This window comes from Trichechus manatus, unplaced genomic scaffold, assembly GCF_000243295.1.
Source record: "Trichechus manatus latirostris isolate Lorelei unplaced genomic scaffold, TriManLat1.0 scaffold00005, whole genome shotgun sequence".
Taxonomy (NCBI): domain Eukaryota; kingdom Metazoa; phylum Chordata; class Mammalia; order Sirenia; family Trichechidae; genus Trichechus; species Trichechus manatus.
In genome coordinates this window covers 30,804,025-30,824,948 of record NW_004443941.1, presented here as the reverse complement: position 1 = coordinate 30,824,948, position 20,924 = coordinate 30,804,025, and the positions used below count along the sequence as shown (strand labels likewise).

At 38.1% G+C, this 20,924-nt stretch overlaps 1 pseudogene; it reads left to right on the top strand.

Annotated features, from left to right (window-relative positions):
- Positions 1-13,824: 13,824 nt before the first annotated feature.
- Positions 13,825-13,922, top strand: LOC111821505 (uncharacterized; annotated as a pseudogene).
- The last annotated feature ends 7,002 nt before the right edge of the window (positions 13,923-20,924 follow it).

Sequence of the window (20,924 nt, the reverse complement as noted above, 5' to 3'; positions counted from 1 at the left end):
CTGAAGTCCAGATGTGATGCTTCCCAATTTATGAATTCCTAAATAAAGCCAATGAATTCAGATAAAAATTGATACCTTTTTGAAATTTTCTTCTTACAAGTCATATCTGCTGCAGTTTTTTAGGACCAGAATCAAGAGATTTGTCATTTCACTGCTAGAGCCTTTCCCCTGACCTTTGACTTGCTTGACCTAGGCCCATACAGATAGCGGAAGAGAAAGGATGAGTCAGAAGCAGAATGCATCAGACTTAGGCTATTTTCAAGATGGGGTCCCTCATACCTGCACAATAACCAGCACAAGTGGCTTTTGTCTGCTACTCCTTTTAAGAAAAATGTCTCTCCAATGAAATAGTCTATTGAAATAAATGTTGGATTCTTACAGTGATGGTTCTTAGAGGAATAATACCTTGACATGACTCAAAAAGTGGGAACAGTCTCCCTAGTGAAGGTACTGTGATATATCAAACCTTGCTATACTATGTATTTCCTTTTTCTGCATCACCAACTAACTCTCGAATCCCCACCCCTACTCATGTTTTAAAGAAAGCAATTATATTGACAACAGCTATATATTGTTCACTTGCTAATTACATGAAACATATATTGTTGTTGTTGTTAGGTGCCTTCAAATCAGTTCAGACTCATAGAGACCCTATGTACAACAGAACGAAACACTACCTGGTCTTGCGCCATCCTCACAGTCCTTGCTATGTTTGAGCCCATTGTTGCAGCCACTGTGTCAATTCATCTCATTGAGGGTCTTCCTCTTTTTCGCTGACCCTTTACCTTACAAAGCATGTCCTTCTCCAGGGACTGGTCCTTCCTAATCATATGACCAAAGTGTGTGAGACGAAGTCTTGCCATCCTTGCTTCCAAGGAGCACTCAGGCTGCACTTATTCCAAGACAGACTTGTTCGTTCTTCTGGCAGTCCATAGTGTATTCAATATTCTTTGCCAACACCATAATTCAAATGCATCAATTCTTCTTTGGTCTTCCTTATTCATTGTCCAGGTTTCGCATGCATATGAAGCGATTGAAAATGCCATGGCTTGGGTCAGGCACACCTAAGTCCTTTTTTAAAATCTATGTTCATAGACATGCCCCATATTTTAAAATAAGAGATCCTGATAGGTAGTTTTTACTCCTCTGCACTCTTTTTGGAAAGGATATGTCTAGAAAACATAACAAGTAGAATCTTTTACCTGACTGAACATTTTGAAGAAGTTTAGTGCATCTGAAATAATGACTTGTACTTGGTAGCAGATCAATGAAGGTTTGCTTAAATTTTAAAGTAGTACGTAAGGAAAAAAAAAATTCATTGACAGATGAACAAACTGTGGTATAATAATTGTTTTAGTTTCCTATGGCTGCCATAAGAAAATACCACAAAGTGAGTGGCTTTAAAGAAGAGAAATTTGTTTTTTCACAGTTCTGGAGGCTAAATTGTTGGACTGAGGTCATCACCAGTGCTATGTTCTTATTCTTTCAGTTCTAGAGGAAGTTCCTGTCTTATCTTTTCCAGCTTCTGTGACCTGGGCATTTCTTGGCTTGCAGAAGGAGACTTGCATGCTATCATTCCCCTGTGTGTGACTTTGTTTATGTCTTTCCTTCTCTTTTATAAGACATCACTTAGAAGAGATTAGGATTCATACACATCCTACTTTGGTATACTTTTGTTAATTTAACTGATAATATCTGCAAGGAAAATCCTTATTTTCCCAAACAGTTCATATCGACTAGTGTAGGGGTTAGAACTTCAACATATGATTTGGGAGGGCACAATTCCATCCTTATTAATAACATAATAGAATACTATTCAGCAATTAAAAGGAATAAACTATTGATACACACAACAACACAGGTGACCCTCAAAACAATTATACTGAAAGAGGCCAGAACAAAAAACATAATAAAAGAGTATATGTGATATAATTCCATTTACAGGCAGCCCTGGGTTATGAATGAGATCCGTTCCTGACTGTATCTTTAAGTCAAGTTTGTAGGTAAGTTGGAACAGATGCATGTGCCTCTTATTTAGCCTTACTTTAATGCAAGTGACCCTGGTGGCATAGTGGTTAAGAGTTATGGCTGCTAACCAAAAGGTCAGCAGTTTGAATCCACCAGATGAATCCTCCGAAACTCTATAGGGCAGTTCTACTCTGTCCTATAAGGTCACTACAGGGTGGCTATGGGTCAGAATCGACTCGACAGCAATGGGTTTGGTTTTTGGTTTTTTTTCGTACCAGAAGACTTGAAGTTTTTTCAATGATTTAAAAGTTACAAGTGCAACAAGTGAAGGGAATTGTGAGAAGAATTTGTTGCTAGTAGGGGTTAATTCAATCATTTCAAAGTGAGGGCAAGTTTACATAACATTAAAGGGCAAGTAGCAGTTGTCCCTAAGTCCTAAGTTTGTAACCCTGAGTACCACCTGTATGTAACTTTCAACAAAACATAAGCAAATCTATAGCTACAGAATATAAGTAGTTTGCCTGGGGATGGGAGACAGGGGTGGGCACAGAAGGGAGAAGTTAGAAAGGGTCACCAGAAAACTTTTGGTAGTAATGGATATGTTCATTATTTTGATTGTGGTGATGGTTTCACAGGTACATATATAGATCAAACCTTTAACTTTTACATTCAAATACATGCTTTGTCATTAATTGTATGTCAGTTATGCCTCAATAAATCTATTAGAAATAGTGTCTGAAATACCATCAACAAATCTTAGTTATATACAGTAGATGAGATAAAAATCTCACTTTGTAACCTGTATAATTTCTGAACTTATGACATACAGGCAAATAAGATTACTGTGGGTAGTCTTGACATAATATTTTTTGGGGTGTTATGAAGTAGGAATGGAGAACTTGTCCTTATCAGAGTTAATAGTACAATATACAAATGACGGCCACATAGATAAAAAACAACATACACTGAAGATGCATAAAATTGTTCAAGATGTGATGTTTATGATAAGAATGAGAAAGATATAATTCTATTCAATAAATGAAACATACTTCTTATTTGTATTATTTACCAGTACATAGATGAAGACACAGATTTTTTTTTAAAAAAAGGAATGCTAAAATTAAATAGGAAAGACCTGGAAAAAGAAAATTGAATATAGGAAATTAATCTCAAAGATATCATCAGGTAGATGCACAAAGAAATAAACGGTGAACAAATAAAGAATTTCAGAGGTGAGGCCAAGAGGGTGGAATAGTCAGGTGCTCTCTGTTGTCCCTCTTACAACAAAGACCCAAAAAAAAAAAACAAATAAATTGGATATAGACAGCAATCTAGGAACCTGTCTACTAGGTTCCTACATTGCCATATATATCCTAGGAATCCTAAGCATAAAAGACAAAGCTGAAGAATTGTACTGAGCAACAGGTGGAAGGAAAGACAATTCAAAAACAGCAGAAATAGGAAATTATGGATCATGGGATCACCAGCGTCCTGTTGCTGAATCTGCCCAGTGCACACAGGTTGAGGCAAGCAGGAACATCCCAAGCCAAAACCCACCCCATCTGGTGCAACCAATCAGCAGTGATCTGCATAAACCTCCAGAACCAAACAGGAGAGATACCAGACCTGTGAAATTACAAGCTCCCAAACCACTGCACACACACCATAATGCTTCTCCCCACCAGAGCTCCACATCCTAGGAACACTCCCTTCTCCTCATCCATCTGTCTCCTCACTCCAACATCAGTCCTGGTGGCATTCAACATTGCCACACCCCCTAAGCAGGGAATGCATAACCCTGTCTGGAGGCACCCACTCCTTCATTCAGCTTCTGGCATAGGAGGTCCATGGATTTGCAGTGCCTTTCACCCGCATTGATTACCCAAACCAATGCCTTGCTGGCTGTCTGGCGTGGCATGCCCTCATTAGGACAAAATGCATGGGACATCCACTTGAAGCTCATTTTCACCTGTAGCAATTAAGTTGGAGCTGCAGATTTGTGGCATTCAACACTGCACTTTCCCCTACTATGGGACCTCGTCCACACACACTGGAAGCCTGAGGGCCTGCTGGCAGTACCGCCCATTCCATCCAGCTGCCCACAACAGGGGCCTGAGAATTAGTGGTCCCTCCCAATCTTTCCAGCCAATGGCACTGGGCACCCAAAGACTGGCTGCACTACGCACCCTGCTATGCGTTTTAGTGGACAGGGTACACCCTCTATCTGGGCACCTAGGGGCAGCTGGCAGCCCCCTGCCTTGTCTCCCACATCACCCACCACTACAACCAGAGAACTGTGCCTGCTCCAAACATCCCCAGGCAGCCTACCTGCCTAGGACTGTAAGTGAGAGTCTCCACACCACATACTTGGTGACTGACCACCTGGGCACCTGCTGCCAACCAACTAGTAAGCAGGAGAGCACACACACACAACCCAACCCAATAACCAAGGAGAACATCCCCTGCACCCATGGCCAAGTGACCAGCAGGACAGATTCACCACCTTACCAAAAAATGCCACCTACGTCATCAGCAGAAACCCTGGTAGCATAGTCTCTAAGAGCTATGGCTGCTACCCAAAAGGTCAGCAGTTCAAATACAGCAGGCACTCCTTGGAAACCCTATGAGGAAGTTGTACTCCGTCCTATAGGGTCACTATGAGTCGGAACTGACTCGATGGTAATGGGTAATGGGTACATCATCAGCATCCCCGCATGAACAGTGAACAAACTCCCAGGCTCACACACCTAGTAGCTGCTCTGATCACCCGGAGACAGGAGGTGAGAGCTTCAACAAGGCAAGGTTAATAACCAGAGTAGTACACATCCACCCTACTTGGACATACCAAAACAAAATAAAAATTCAGGACAAAGTAACAAAACTGGAATAAATAAATATAATAACTTATTGAAATCTCAGTGACAACAGTCAATATCAAATCACATGAAGATGCAGGACAAGATTGCTCAGCAAGTGACCAAAATAAAAAACCAGAAAACCTTCTGGAGGAATATAAAGCAATGGAACTAACTGATAAAGAATTCAAAAGACTGATATACAGACCTCTCCAAGAGATCAAGAAGGAGAACATTTAAAACACAGAACAAACCAAGGAACATACAGACGAAGCAATAGAAGAATATAGAACAATACAAAAACAAAACGACAGAATAAACAAGCTTCTAGGAGTCATACAGAAACAGCAACTAGAAATCCAATGATTAACAATAAAATTTCAGAATTATACAACTCAATAGAGTGTCATAGGAGCAGAATTGAGACAATGGAAGTCAGAATTAGTGAGATTGAAGATAAATACCTTGACACCAATTTGAGGAAAAATCAGAAGAAAGAATGAAGAAAGTCTGAGAATTATGTGGGATACTATCAAGAGGAAAAACAAGTGATAGGAATACCGGAACAGGAGGGGATAATGGAAAACACAGAGAGAATTGTTGAAGATTTGCTGGAAGAAAACTTCCCTAACATCATGAAAGATGAGAAGATATCTATCCAAGAAGCCCAAAGAACCCCATACAGGATTGACCCCCAAAAGAAAGTTAACAAGACATATCACAATCAAAACCAAAGAAAGAAACCTGAGCATGGCTAGGGATAAACAAAAAGTCACCTACGAAGGAGAATCATAAGTCTAAGCTCTGATTACTCAGCAGAAACCATGCAGGCAAGAAGACAAAGGGATGGCATATATAAAGCCCTGAAGGGGAGGAAAAAAAAAAAAAAACATTGCCAGCCAAGAATTTTATATCCAGAAAAATTGTCTCTCAAATACAAGGGCAAAATTAGATAATTTCCAGATAAACAGAAATTAAAGGAATATGTAAAACCCAGACCAAGATTACAAGAAATATTAAAGGGAGTCCTCCAGTTAGAGAACCAAGAACATCAGACAACTATCCAAGACTAGGTCACAGGACAGATCAACCAGATACCAACCCAGATAGGGAATTCACAAAAACAAAACAAAGCTAAATGACTGAAAATAGGGAACCAGAGATGTCAATACGTAAACAAAGACAACCTTGAAACAAAAAAAAAGAGGGAATAATGGTGTACAAATAGAACTTCCCTATGGAGAGGAGGTCAAAGTGATATCAAGAAATAAAAGACTGGTTTACACTTAAAAAAACAAAAAAGATAAATTTCAAGGCAACCACAAAGGAAGCTAACAAACCTACCCATCAAAATAAAAAAGAAAACCATAAAGACGCAGCAAACACAAAACCAACAATAATGAAACAGATGAAAAGAAAATACATAAACAAAAAGAATACAGTACAGAAAATTAAGTGAAATAAAGACACTGTCAACATCACAAGAAAAAGAATGATGGCAGTAAACTCATATCTGTCAACAATTACACTGAATGTAAATTGACTAAATGCACCAGTAAAGAGACAGAGAGTGTCAGAATGGGTTAAAAAAAAAAAATCCATTTATGCTGTCTACAGGAGACACACCTTAGACACAAAGACATAAACAAACTAAAACTCAAGGGATGGAAAAAAACACATCCAGCAAACAACAATCAAAAAAAGCAGGCATGGCAATATTAATCTCCGATAAAATAGATTTTAAAGTGAAATCCACCATAAAGGACAAATAAGGACACTATATAATGATTAAAAGGTCAATATACTGCGAGGAAATAACCATAATAAACATATACGCACCCAATGACAGGGCTCCAAAATACATAAAACAAACTCTAACAATGTTGAAAAGAGAAATTGACAGCTCCACAATAATAGAAGGAGACTTCAACACACCACTTTGGTGAAGGACAGAACAAAAGAGATTCAATAAAGTTACAGGAGATCTAAACGACACAATCAATCAAATTGACCATAAACATATACAGAACACTTCACCCAACAGCATCAGAGTATACATTCTTTTCCAGTGCACATGAAACATTCTCCAGAATAGACCATATTTTAGGTCACAAAGCAAGCTTAAGAAAATCCAAAACATCAAAATAATACAAAGAATTTTCTCTGATTGCAATGCCATAAAAGTAGAAATCAATAACAGAAAGAGCAAGGAAAAAAATCAATACATGGAAACTGAGCAACACCTTGCTTAAAAATTATCGGGTTATAGAAAAAATCAGGATGGAATAAAAAACAATCATAGAATCAAATAAGAATGAAAATACACCTTACCAAACCTTCGGAACACAGCAAAAGCAGTGCTTAGAGATCAATTTACAGCCATACGTACACATCAAAAAAGAAGAAAGGGCCAAAATAAAAACATTAACCATACAAGTCAAACAAAAATAGAGAGCAGCAAAAGAAGCCCTCAGGTACCAGAAGAAAGTCAATAACAAAGATTAAAGCAGAAATAAATGAAATACAGAATAGAAAAATGCTTGAAAGAATCAAGACCAAAAGTCAGTTCTTCGAAAAGATCAACAAAATTGACAAACCACTGATAAAACTGACAAAATAAAAGTAGAAGAAGAAGTAAATAACCCGAATAAGAAATGAGACAGGAGATATCATAACAGACCCAAATGAAATAAAAACGATCATAAAACAATACTATGAAAAATTGTACTCCAACAAATTTGAGAACCTAGAGGAAATGAACAAATTTCTAGGAACATACTACCTACCTAAACTAACAAAGAAAACTAAGTAGTATTTTTCTAAAGTGTTTCTTTAGAAAAACTAAAGCAATACATAACAAAAGAAGAAATTGAAGAGGTAATAAAAAAAAAACTCCCCCCCCCAAAAAAAAAAGTCCTGGCCCAGATGGTTTCACTGGAGAATTTTACCAAACTTTCTGAGAAGAGGTAATACCAATATTACTCAAACTATTTCAGAGCATAGAAAACGAAGGAATATTACAGAATTCATTCTATGAAGCCAGCATAGCCTTGATACCAAAGCCAGGCAAAGACACTACAAAAAGAAAGAACACTACAGAACAATATCCACCACAAACATAGGCACAAAAATTCTCAATAAAATTCTAGCCAATAGAAATCAACAACATATCAAAAAAAAAAAAAAAAAAAAATGACCAAGTAGGCTTCCTACCAGGTATGCAGGGATGGTTCAACATTAGAAAATCAATCAACGTAATCCACCACATAAGTAAAACAAAAGAAAAGAACAATATGATGGTATCAATTGATGCATAAAAGGCATTTGACAATACCAACACCTAATCCTAATCAAAATTCTCAGAAAAATAGGAAAAGAAGGGGAATTCCTCCATATAATAAAGGGCATTTATACAAAACCAACAGCCAACATCATTCTAAACAGACAGAGACTGAAAGCATTCCCTCTGAAAATGGAAACCAGACAAGAATACCCTTTGTCACTACTCTTATTCAACATCATGATAGAAGTCCTAGCTAGAGCAATAAGGCAATAAAAAGAAATAAAGTGTATCCAAATTTGTAAGAAAGAGGTAAGACTATCCCTATTTGCAGGCAGTATGATCTTATATGCAGAAAAACCCAAAAAATCTGCAAGAAAGCTATTGGAACTAATAGAAGATTTAGGCAAAATAGCAGGATATAAGATTAACATACAAAAATCAGTTCGATTCCTCCAGACCAAGGAAGAGAACTTTGAAAAGGAAATCAAATCAATACCACTTACAATAGCCCCACAAAAGATAAAGTACTTAGGAATAAAACTAACCAGGGACTTAAAATACCTATACAAAGAAAACTACAAGAAACCAAAAGAGACATAGTAGGCTCATGGATAGGTAGATCAACATTGTGAAAATGTCAGTACTACCCAAAGTGATCTACAGATACAATACAATCCTGATTCAAATTTCAATGGCATTCTTTAACAAGATGGAGAAACAAATCACCAACTTTATATGGAAAGGAAAGAGGACCCGAATAAGTAAAGTGTTAGTGAAGAAGTGGGAAGCCTCATTCTACCTGATTTTAGGAACTATTATACCTCCATGGTAGTCAAAACAGCCTGGTACTGGTACAACAACAAACATATAGATCAATAGAACAGAATTGAGAACCCAGACGTAAGTTCATCCATCTATGAGCAGTTGATATTTGACAAAGTGCCAAAGTCCATTAAATGTGGAAATGACAATCTCTTTAACAATTGGTGCTGGCATAACTAGATGTCCATCTGTAAAAAAATGAAACAAGATCCATACGTCACACCATACACAAAAACTAATTCAAAATGGATCAAAGTCCTAAATATAAAATCTAAAACTATAAAGATAATAGAAGAAAAAATAGGGAAAACACTAGGGTCCTAACACATGGCATAAATAGTACACAAATCATAACTAACAATGCACAAACACCAGAAGAGAAACTAGATAAATGTGAGGTCCTGAAAATTAAACACTTATGCTCATCAGAAGACCTCACCAGAAGAGTAAAAAGAGAATCTGCAAGCTGGGAAAACATTTTTGGCTACAACGTATCTGACAGGGGTCTAATCTCTAAACTCTTTAGAATACTTCAACACCTCAACAACAAAAAGATAAATAATACAATTTAAAAATAGACAAAGAGCATGAATAGACACTTCACTAAAGAAGACTTTCAGGGGGCCAACAGACAAATGAGGAATTGCTCACCATCACTAGCCATTAGAGAAATGCAAATCGAAACTACAATGAGATAAAATCTCACCCCAACAATACTGACACTAATCCAAAAAAAACAGAAAATAACAAATGTTGTAGAGGTTGCAAGGAGATTGGAACTTTTATGCACTATTGGTGGGAATGTAAAATGCTAGAAATAGAAATACCGTAAGAAGCAGCAATCCTACTCCTAGGAATATATCCTAGAGAAATAAGATCCATCACGAGAATGGACATATGCACACCCATGTCCATCATAACAGTATTCACAATAGCAAAAAGATGGAAACAACCTAGATGCCCATCAAAAGATGAATGGATAAACAAATTATGGTACATACACACAATGAAATACTACAAAACTATAAAGAACGATTAAGAATCTGCAAAACATCTCACAACATGGATGAATCTGCAGGACATCATGCTAAGTAAAACAAGTCAATCACAAAAAGACAAATATTGTATGAGACCACTATCATAAGAACTCCAGAAAAGGTTTACACACAGGAAAAAAAAAAATCTTAGATGGTTGTGAGGGTGGGGAAGGAGGGATAGGGGAAATCACTAACTAGATAGTAGCCAAGTTTCACCTTTGGTGAAGGGAAAGACCACACACAATATAGAGGAAGTCAGCACAACTGGACCAAAGCAAAAGCATAGAAGTTTCCTAGGCATATCCAAACACTTTGAGGGACAGATTAGCTGGGGCTGGGGACCGTAGTCTTGGGGGACATCTTAGTCAATTGACATAACATGGTTCATAAAGAAAATGTTATGCACCCCACTTTGGTGAGTAGCACCCAGAATCTTAAAAGCTTGCAAGCAGCCATGTAAGATACAACTACTGACCTCATCCTGTCCGAAGCAAAGGAGAATGAAAAAAACCCAAGACACGAGGAAAATATTAGTCCAAAGGAGTAAAGGACTACATGAACCAGAGACTCCACTAGCCTTAGCCCAGAAGTATATGGTGCCTGGCTACCACCACCAACTGCTCTGACAGGGATCACAACAAAGAGTCCCCGCACAGAGCGGAAGAAAAATGTAGAACAGATTTCAAATTCATGAAATAAGACCAGACTTACTGGTCTGAGAGGGACTAGAGGAACCCCGAGTCCCCTCAGACACTCTGCTAACTCAGAACTGAAACCACTCCCAAAACCAAATTTTCAGACAAAGATTAGACAGCCCTATAAAACAAAAATAACACACATGAGGAATGTGCTTCTTAGTTCAATCAAATATACAGGACCAAATGGGCAACTCCTGTCCAAATGCAAGATGAGAAGGCAGGAAGGGACAGGAACTGGACAAATGGACACAGGGAACCCGAGGGGAAAGGGCGAGCATGCTGTCACATCGTGAGGATTGCAACCAATATCACAAAACCATATGTGCATACATTTTTGAATGAGAAATTAACTTGAGCTATAAATTTTCACCTAAAGCACAATAAAATAATAATGATAAAGAATTTCATACCTTATTCTCATATTAAAACTTTCAGGAAATTTTTCTTAAAAGATGTACAAGGCCCTTCTTCACTGAAGAGTCAATAAATGCAGTTGGGTAAAATCAAGGAAATGTTAGATCTGGCTCATGGGATCTTGTTTCCCCAGGTCTATTACTCTGGGGTCAAAAGAAGAATGGAACAGACATTCAAAATGTTGTTTCTTAGGAAGCCCCATGGATTGAATTCAGACGCATTTAACCGGCTCATACCTGAAAACACTATCGATTTTTAATACAAATGAGTCCAGAAAGGGCAATGAAGTAAACCTAAGTTAAAAAAAAAAAAATTACTAATTGAGCAATTTCAGGCAATAACAAGGGAAGTATTTTTAGGCTGAAACTTTCTTGTTGCCTTATAAACCATATCAGGTAGGCCTATGTGCTAGGACAATTCTGTTTTCAGAATATCTAGTAAATTGAACATTAGTTCAATAGAATATTGATTTAAAAATAAAAAGATCCACTCCATTAGATGCATAACTATAGAGTTCAGAAGTCTACCAGACTACTCTCACTTCTGGCACCAATTTCAAGTTTGGGGGCTTCCAAAACTACCCGCAGTTTTGAGAATTTGCTAGAAGGACTCACAAAACTCACTAAAACCAAAAACCAAACCAATTGCTATCGAGTCAATTCCGACTCATGGCTGTCCCATGTGTTACAAAGTAGAACTGAGCCCCATTGGGTTTTCTTGGCTGTAATCTACAGAAGCAGATCCCCGGGACTTTCTTTGTGACGCTGCTGGGTGGGTTCCAACTGCCAAATATTTAGGTTAGTAGTCGAGCCCAAATCATTTATGCCACCCAGGGACCTAGTTGGGCCTACTAGATTTATTGCAGTGAAAGGATACAGGTTAAAATCAATAGAGGGAAGAGAAACGTGGACCAGGGCCCAAGAGACAAGCAGGAGCTTCCAGTTGTTCTCTCCCAGTGGATCATGAACAATGCTAACTTCTCCTAGTAACCATGTGTGACAATATGCATTGGATGTTGCTATCAGTGATATTCACTCTAGCCTTGGTTTTCAGAATTTTTATTGGGGCTCACTCACGTAGATATGGTTAACTTATGTAACTGACCTTAGTCTCTAGACCCTCCAGAGGTTGAGCTGATACCATGTGACAAAAAGTCCCCACCATACATAAGGGGCACTTTTAGAATAGATTATCCACTGTACCCTAAAGCCACTCTTACCAGGCAGAACATTCTAAAGAATTGGAAATTACCTCCCAGGGACTGAGGGCAAAGGTTATACCTCTCTTTGGGCAAGATTAATCCTTTACTGCTTAACAGCCAAAGTGGAAGTGTTTGGAATAGATAAAAGATATGTTTAGCATCTCATTTATCCTACCAAGGATATTTAGAAGAAACTAGGAGAATTTGATTTGCTTTAATTACTTTCCTATGCAATGTTTTTCAGAAACCAAGCATTGGGTTAAAATATACTTAGTCCTTATAATTATCTCTTGTAAATTAACAGCTGTAAAACGTTGTTCTGCATATTTTTCTTCTGCAGCGAATTGTTAAGGGATGCTGCAGGTTAATCACACTTTTGTTAATCATGCCATATAAACATAATAAAAAGGCTCACAATCATTTTTCAGTCATCCAGGATTTTTTTGTTTTTTCTATTATGTTCTTTTCAGCTACCAATAGCTTATCGGTTATCTAGACACTCCTTTGAAAAGTCATCATGCAATGTTAAAAACTCAAATCAGTCACTTTGAAATATTTCTAGTAGATTTTGTTGGAGAAAACACAGGTGCATTTTGGCAGAATCTTCAGTAAATATCAGTTGTCATTGCAATGTACAATGGAACAGAAATTTGAGCGTGCCTGAAGTAAAGAAGGTAATAAATCCTCTATCATTGTAACTGAGGGGATGGAGTGTTCTGTGAAGAAGAAAACGAGATGGTGAGCTTTTTAAAGCAGAGATGATATCCCAGAGACAATATATCATATGAATCTCTGTATCCATGATTTGTATGAAAAGGGTGTTCAACAAATACTTAAGTTAAAAAACAGGAATGCTATTTCATAGCAGGTATTTGTATCTCATTCTGTGCTGAGATGAGGAAAACCAAACCACACTAAACCAAACCGGTTGCTGTCAAGTTGAGTCCGACTCATAGCGGCCCTATAATGAACCTAAAGGACAGAGTAGAACTGTCCCATAGGGTAGGTTTTTTTTTTTTTTTTTTTTTAATGGAAGCGGACTGCCACATCTCTCTCCCATGGAGCCACTGGTGGGTTAGAACGGCTCACCTTTAGGTTGGTAGTCAAGTGCTTAACGACTGTGTAAACAGGGCTCTTCCCTAACGGGCCATGGTCAGGGGGGTCCCTCCATGGCCCTGGAAAGAGCAGCAACAGCTTTCCTCCCTGGGTGGGGATTTCCACTCGCTGAGAAAGGGCCAGAGGGAAGCACAGCAACAGTGGCCTCAGCATAATGTGATTGTCTTTTTTGTGTTGCCAGAAATAAGGGATATTTGTCTAAAATACCGGCAGCAAGATTCACTGCAGATACGAAAATATCATTAGTAAAATGAAACATTAAATGAGAAGAATCACACTTCAGCATTTCATGACATCTGCTGATAAGGACAGGCCAAGATAAATGCTCTTTTTAGTTTCTTCTGCTGCAGGGGTGCTGCTGGCACACAACCCACCTTGGCAGCCACAGCTGGTTTGGTCTGCCACTTTGAAAAACACAAGATTTAGCCTTGTGCTGCTTCAGTAGCACATATACTAAAACTGGGACAATACAGAGAAGATTAGCATGGCCCCTCGCAAGGACGACACCCAAATTCGTGAATCATTTTTAACAAGAATAAAGAAAAATTCAACCAGATGAATTCTTATCAAGAAACTGAGGAATCAAACTTTATTTTTGCCCATGAGACAGAAATATGGGAAAAATATCCAAACAAAATACCACAGTATCTAAAAAAAAAAAAAAAAAAAAAAAAAATTCAAGGGAAAAGGAAAGTCCGAGAGAAGAAATAGTTTCTAGCAAAATCTATTCTAGGTAGTCTAAAACAGTGAATAAAAAACATTGGTGAGATGGTATGAGGAAGCCAGGATATCTATTATATAGAAGTAATTCTCAGTATATTTGAGGAAATCTTTTCCGTAGTGCGAGAGATTCCTGGGTGGCGCAAAAGGTTTGCGCTCCTCTACTAACCAAAGGGTTAGCAGTTGAAACCCACACAGCACCATGAAAGTAGCTCTGGCAATCTACTTCTGTAATAATTACAGCAAAGTAAACTTAATTGGAGCGCTTCTACTCTGTAACACATGGGTCGCTATGAGTTGGAATTGACTCAATGGCAATAGGAGTTTTTTTAGAGTTAGATGAAAGCAGGAAGGTAGGAAGGAAGGAAGGAAAAAAAGAAAGGTGGAAGGGAGGGAGGGAAGGAAGGAAAAAAGAAAGAAGGGAGGGAGGAAGGGAGGGAGGAAGGGAAGGAGAGAGAGTTGTAAAAAAAAATTATATGAGACAATAAAACAATAGGTTTTTACCACCCTCAGTCCTTGCTGTTGTTAGTTGCCTTCAAGTTGGTTCTAACTCATGGCGACTCCATGTGTCCTTTAACTGACCTAATTTTCAAAGCCCCTCTTAAATGGCTTCATTGGTCCTATTCTGATGCCCCACACCCTCTCAATGTTTTAGAAGCTTCAATTACAATGAAAATGTCAGACAGAAGGGTTAGGGTCTAAGCTTAAAATAATCATCTGGTTATTTTTATAGGTAAACAACTAGACTCTGAGGGAGAGAGCCAGACCGTGTCTGGTGTGTAGGGGCCAGGAAGGGGAGAGCATATGTGGAAAACAGGCGGATATATTAGGGGACCACACAGGGATGGAGAGGCACTAGGAAAATTAAGTGCCTGAGAATCTGCTGAAACATAAAGAGGACATTTAATGGGAAAGGGAATGGAGAGATGGGTAATGAAAACATTTTATTTACTTACCAGCTTTGCTCAGGGAAGTGTCCTATCACAAGACAGATTTTAAATTTTTCAAAAGCTATTTCTTTCTCTGAAACAGGGATACCTGAAGTAGTATTTAGAATCTAGATGTTGGTCTCAGTCATCGAGGATACACAGACACTGTCAGTTCTGGCTCTAGTTAATGAAGCTAGGCTTGTCTCTTGTGTGAACTTGTGTCCTGAATTTGCAAATGTCTAAAGGGCTGTATAGTAACAAAGCCCAGAATGAATAAATGAGTGCGAGTGTGAATAAATTATTTTTTGAACACACAAACAAAAAATACAATTGCCAAAATACTTTGGAACACAGTCTGGAAAGACAGTTGGAAATTAGTTGGCAGGAATTATTTTAGCTTCAAAAGTCTCATGTTTCACTTCAGAAATGAAAGTCAGAAGCTTCTGAGAGAACAGCTGTCGATTCTGAACATAAAGCGTTAAAAGGGAAGTAGAGATTTACCTGAAGTTCACAGATTTCTCCTGTCTTCTACAATAGATGGCACTAATCCTTTCTAATGTTTGAATAGATGCTACTACCTACTACTTGGCTGAAGTTTAGGATTAAAAAACTACAACAATTTATCTGTAAACAAACAAACACACACAAATCTGCATTATGACTAGAGGAAAATAATCACATTTCTGAAAACTTAAAGAATGGTTACTACTAAGCTCTGTTTATTTTGTTAAAATTTATATAATATATTTCTTATCCATATTAATATTTTGATAGGCATCGATTAATTTTGACAGCTTTCAAAATGTTTCCATTAGACTTTCAACCTGTTTGAATGTGATAGAAATGACGATATTAAGATGCAGCAAACTTTGTTTGGTTTCGAGGAAGGAAAAGACGTTTATTTTTTACTTAAAAGTATTCCAGTTACTATTTATATTCATATGCCAAACTTCTTAGCAAATTGGTCCTATCCTGATGCCCCAGGCCATGGCATCAGCACATGGCATTTTCTCAGTAAATGTTGGTTGAATAAGTCAGAGGTTAGGTCACATGTCACATAAAATATCTTTTTGAGGCTAGTGGCACCATGGATTAAAGTTTTAGTTTTCGTGGCTATTAAATAAGATGCAGGACTTGTTTTTGAAAATTGTGTCATTTCAAAGCTCACAGAATAAAAGTTATTTGAAATCGTATTCAAAATGAACCAATGACAGAGGTAATGCCACCAAAACATATCTGTTTCAGAAAGTAACAACATTATAATACTTCAGTCTGTGTTAAAGGAGTTTCTCTTTAAATGGGGTGTGTGTGTGTGTGTGTGTGTGTGTGTGTGTGTGTGTGTGTGTACACTATAATGTCTATTAATAAATAAGAGAGTTACAGCTAAGCCCATCATTAAAGGGGAATTATATATATACACACATATATATTATATACATTATAATATTATATATATAATTTCTAATATAAAATGTAGAATAATAATAATAGATAACATTTGAAAAAAAAATCGAACAATTTCCCTCACCACCAAAGAAAATCTGAATGCCACTTCACATAAATGTTTTGAAGATGGCCTAAAAACCTGCATTTCACTGGGAGCAGGCTTTTTTTCCTATCTTCCCTAAGATTGCGTTTGGATTAAACTCTGAATCTTTATTATTGTTGAAGAAGGTAACACAGGAAAGATTAGATCAGCGAACACTGTTATTATAAAATATGAGAAAATCAAGGCCTTGTTAGAGAATCCCTGTCTTTTGAGAAGTTTATAAAACACTGAAGTCAGTCCTGTTTAATCAAAATGAAATTACTGTGGTGTAAAACTCTCCTGGGAAATTCCAAGCTTGTAGCTGAGATGGAGTCAGCCATGACATAGTCAAAAATGGTTTCACAGATTCTAGCATTGAATGTCTGATGAATGTAGCCCAAGAACACAAGTCTCCTCCTACAGATTTTTTTTCTTCTTCTTCCTCTTCTTCTCTTATATATATATAATATATATATATAGCCATCAATATAAGAAATGACTAACAGAGTCTCTAGCAAAGTCTATTTTATAAAAATAATAACTTGTATTTTCAGAAGGATATTTTTACCTCAAACTCATTGACAAATGTTTATTGACACATTGTTGCAAGATCACCTTCTCCACTGAGATGGAACCACCTCTGGTGAAACACAAGGGCAATTTAATAGCAACTCAGCCCTGACTGGTGTTTAGGTTTCTAACCAAAAGGGAGAACTGCAACTGCTCGATTTTGCCCTGAGAGATAGTTGAGGCAAACTTTCTCTTAGCTGAAAGTGCAATTTGAATTGTGTCCAAAGCTTTTTAAAGGCTTGAGTCTATTCAGAAATTCCTCTAAGCATTAATTCAAATGTTTGCATAGTTGGTAATGATACCTATTAAACGTCCTATAATGGCTCACAACTATTTCTCCTTCATTATTGCGTTGGTACTTGACAGAACTGACCTCATGGGAGTGTAACCTGTGCAGTCACACAGAGCCCCACACTCAGAAGGGCTCCATGCTTGCTTTACTGGTCTGCTGTCACCATCTTAAAATTCTTAATAAGTTTTGAATAAAAGGCCCTGTGTTTTCATTTTGCCTGGGCCTTGCAAATTATGCAGCAAGTCCTGGCACTTGGTTAAAAAGTACAGTAAAACTTCAAGGGTCTAGATGAGCCAAATGCCAGTGCAAAGTCTCTGGTACTTGGGCTTACGTGTCTATTTAGACAAGGGGGATAAGGATAAAATATAGAACTGGGATTCTTCAGGATGATGTACTGCCAGTGCTCCTCACTGAACACAAAGCAGAGTGGTCAGAATAAGCTTTAATATGAATGTAAAATTTTCTTTGACATCAGGACCAAGGACCTTTAGAGTCTATGCACTAAATGATACTAAAATTCTGTCTCTGATTGGTTGCCGGAGGAAAATGACTTTACAGGTGGATGAAGGAAGAGAAGCCAGGTATTAAATGTATCCACTATATCCTAAACACATTCTTGTCCACACAGAAAGACCTCCAGTCCATATACACCGAAGAAAATGCAGGTAGAAAGACCCTTAAAATAATAACAATACTACTTAACATTTGTAAAGCATCTTATAGATTCTTTCACATGCATTATCCTCTTTGAGAGGATGCTGATATGCAGAGAAGCTGAACAAATTAGCAAAGGTCATGCAATGAGCAAGATGAGGTTAACTTCAAACAGGGGTATTCTACATTAATATGCAATGCCCTTTTCACTTGTCTGCCTTACTCGTTATAAATATTGGATCCTCCAATTACAAGGTCTTGTCAGAGTGCTTCCTGTCCACACAATAAGGGTTTGAATGGAGTTAGATGAAATAATGTTTTGATTACCAGAGAGAGTCTCATTGCTAAAGAATCCTAGGCAGGACTCATTGCTAAAGAATCCTAGGCAGGACAACTGCATAGTTGTTATAAAGGAAACAGATTGCAAAATATCCTACAGAACAAGAAGGGCAGAAAGGAGAGACATGAAAAGGAAACCAATGAATATTCATGTTGGAAGAAAACTTTATGGTCATTTTATTAATCTCCACCTCTCCCTCAATCCAATTTGATGGAAAAGTCCTCTACATGGCAAATGGGAGAATTTTCAGTTTATAATGTTTGCAAATGAGTATTTTATCTCAAAATACCACATTCCATTCTATTGTTGAACAGCAGTCATTGCTTGAAAACTGTTGCTTAAATTAAACCAAAAATCGATTGCCTGTTAATTTGAATAAAATATTATCTCTGCTCTCAACTCTAGAGAGGAATACAACCATAAACAGGTAATGCCAATACACATGCTATAAAAGTTATAGTAAAGAAGTCCAGACAAACAGCTTAGGAAAAATAAGTAAATAAATAAAAGCAGTTGATAGAACAACACATTGCCAGGATTGTCGGTGCTATGGATTAAATGATGTTCCCCCAAATGATATGTTATTGTCCTAACCCCTGTACCTGTAAATATGACCCTGACTGAAAATAAAGGTTTTCTTTTAATATGTTAATGAGGTCATACCAACATAGGGTAGGTCGTAAATCTAAAAACTTCTAAGTGAAGTCCTATTAAAAAAAAAAAAACTGGATGACAGGGTGAGACAGATGCCGTATGAGGAAATGTCTATAAGAAAAAGAATGCCAAGGATTACCATTAGACATCAGAAACTAGGAGAGAGTCCCAGGGAAAGAATCAATGCAGCCAACACTCTGATTTGGACTTTCAGCCCCCAGGGCTGTGAGAAAATAAATTTTTATTGTTTAAAGCCACGCAGTTTTGGTCTTTCCATTACAGCAACACCAGAAAACTAAGATAGTTTAACAGAGTTTCACAGAAGACTTGCTCTTTGACATGGCACTGTATTCATGTAGAGAAAAGGAACAGCACAAAAATTTTCTACTCCTAATTCACATGACGTTTCTTTAAATGTTTAAAGACTATAATATGTTCTCTCAGTCTTGCACTTTTTAGACTAAATAACCAGCTGAAATAATTCCTTAAATATGGTGTGTGGCTTCCACAGCTGAGAAAAACTACAAACATTCCTCTTTGTACCTTATCTATGATTACTCTTTTGTTTTTCAATGTCTCTATTAATGTGGACCGCAAGATTTAAACTCACTTCATCACATGTAGTCTGCTCATGGCAGCAACAAAGAGACTTCATTCCCTGTGATTGGGCATGTTCTGTCATGTTAAGCTTGCATTAGAGTTTGTGACAGCAGTATCACTATTTTATTGCCTTACTTGAAAACCATAACTTAATTAGACGGTTGCTGCATAGGACAGGTGTTCCACACCTACACATTCAAGAAATAAAAGTGAAGATGTTCATGATCCCTTCTAGTTTGATCTCTTTAATTTTTACCTGAATTAAAAAATGTTGCTTGTGTTGATCACCAAAATAGCTTTTATTGCCAATCCATTTCACTTAGAAATGTCATAAATTCAGAGGCGGGGCCAAGATGGTGGAGTAGTCAGATGTTTCTGGTGGACCGTCTTACAACAAAGACCCGAAAAAACAAGTGAATCAATTATATATGGCAATCTGGGAGCCCTGAACATCAAAGGCAGAGTTGAGGAACTGGACTGAGTGTCAGGGGGAGGGAGAGACGGTTTGGGAGCAGGAAGGAGTTGCCAGACCTGACCCAGTGAGAGCCTGAGCCCTTCAGGCATGAGCAGCTCCTGGGTAAGTGGTAAGGCAGGCAAGTGACAGCGCTTGGGAGGCATGTTTTTTGCACCAGGAAAGACCTAGCACCAGGGAGTCTACTCAGCCACCCAGAACCAGTGAGAAGCAGCCCTTGATGAAGGATTAAGTACTTGCATACAGCCTACTGCACAGATCAAAAACACCCCTCTTAGGGAAAACCTCTCTCCTATTTACCTCCCCACTCCCTGCTCTGCACTGGGTACTGGACCTGCTTCAGCCATTGCCAAGCCCCCTGCTCCAGAAGTAGGATCCGTCACACACCCAGAGCCATTCTCCCTGCTTTGGAGAGTGAGCAAATTAACAAATGGGTAAAAAATAAACTGCCAGCTCCCCTAAGCCACAAACCCAGGGTAGGCACAGCTCCTATGCCTAGGCACAGGCATAAGGAATACACAGACATTGAGTGCTTTTCCCCCTGCATAGACTTGTGTGGGCCCATCTCAACAGCATAGGCCATCATTACAGCAGTACAACAGGGTATATACCAGAACTCTAACTTCAACTGTTTCCGCTGTGAAGTGGCAGGTTCTTGACATTTGACACTGCTCTGCCCATTAAGCAGGGTCTTCACCTACCCACATCAGGGGCCAGAGGACTGGTGACTCCACCCACACCACCTAGCCCCCTGCAATAGGGGCCCAGGAA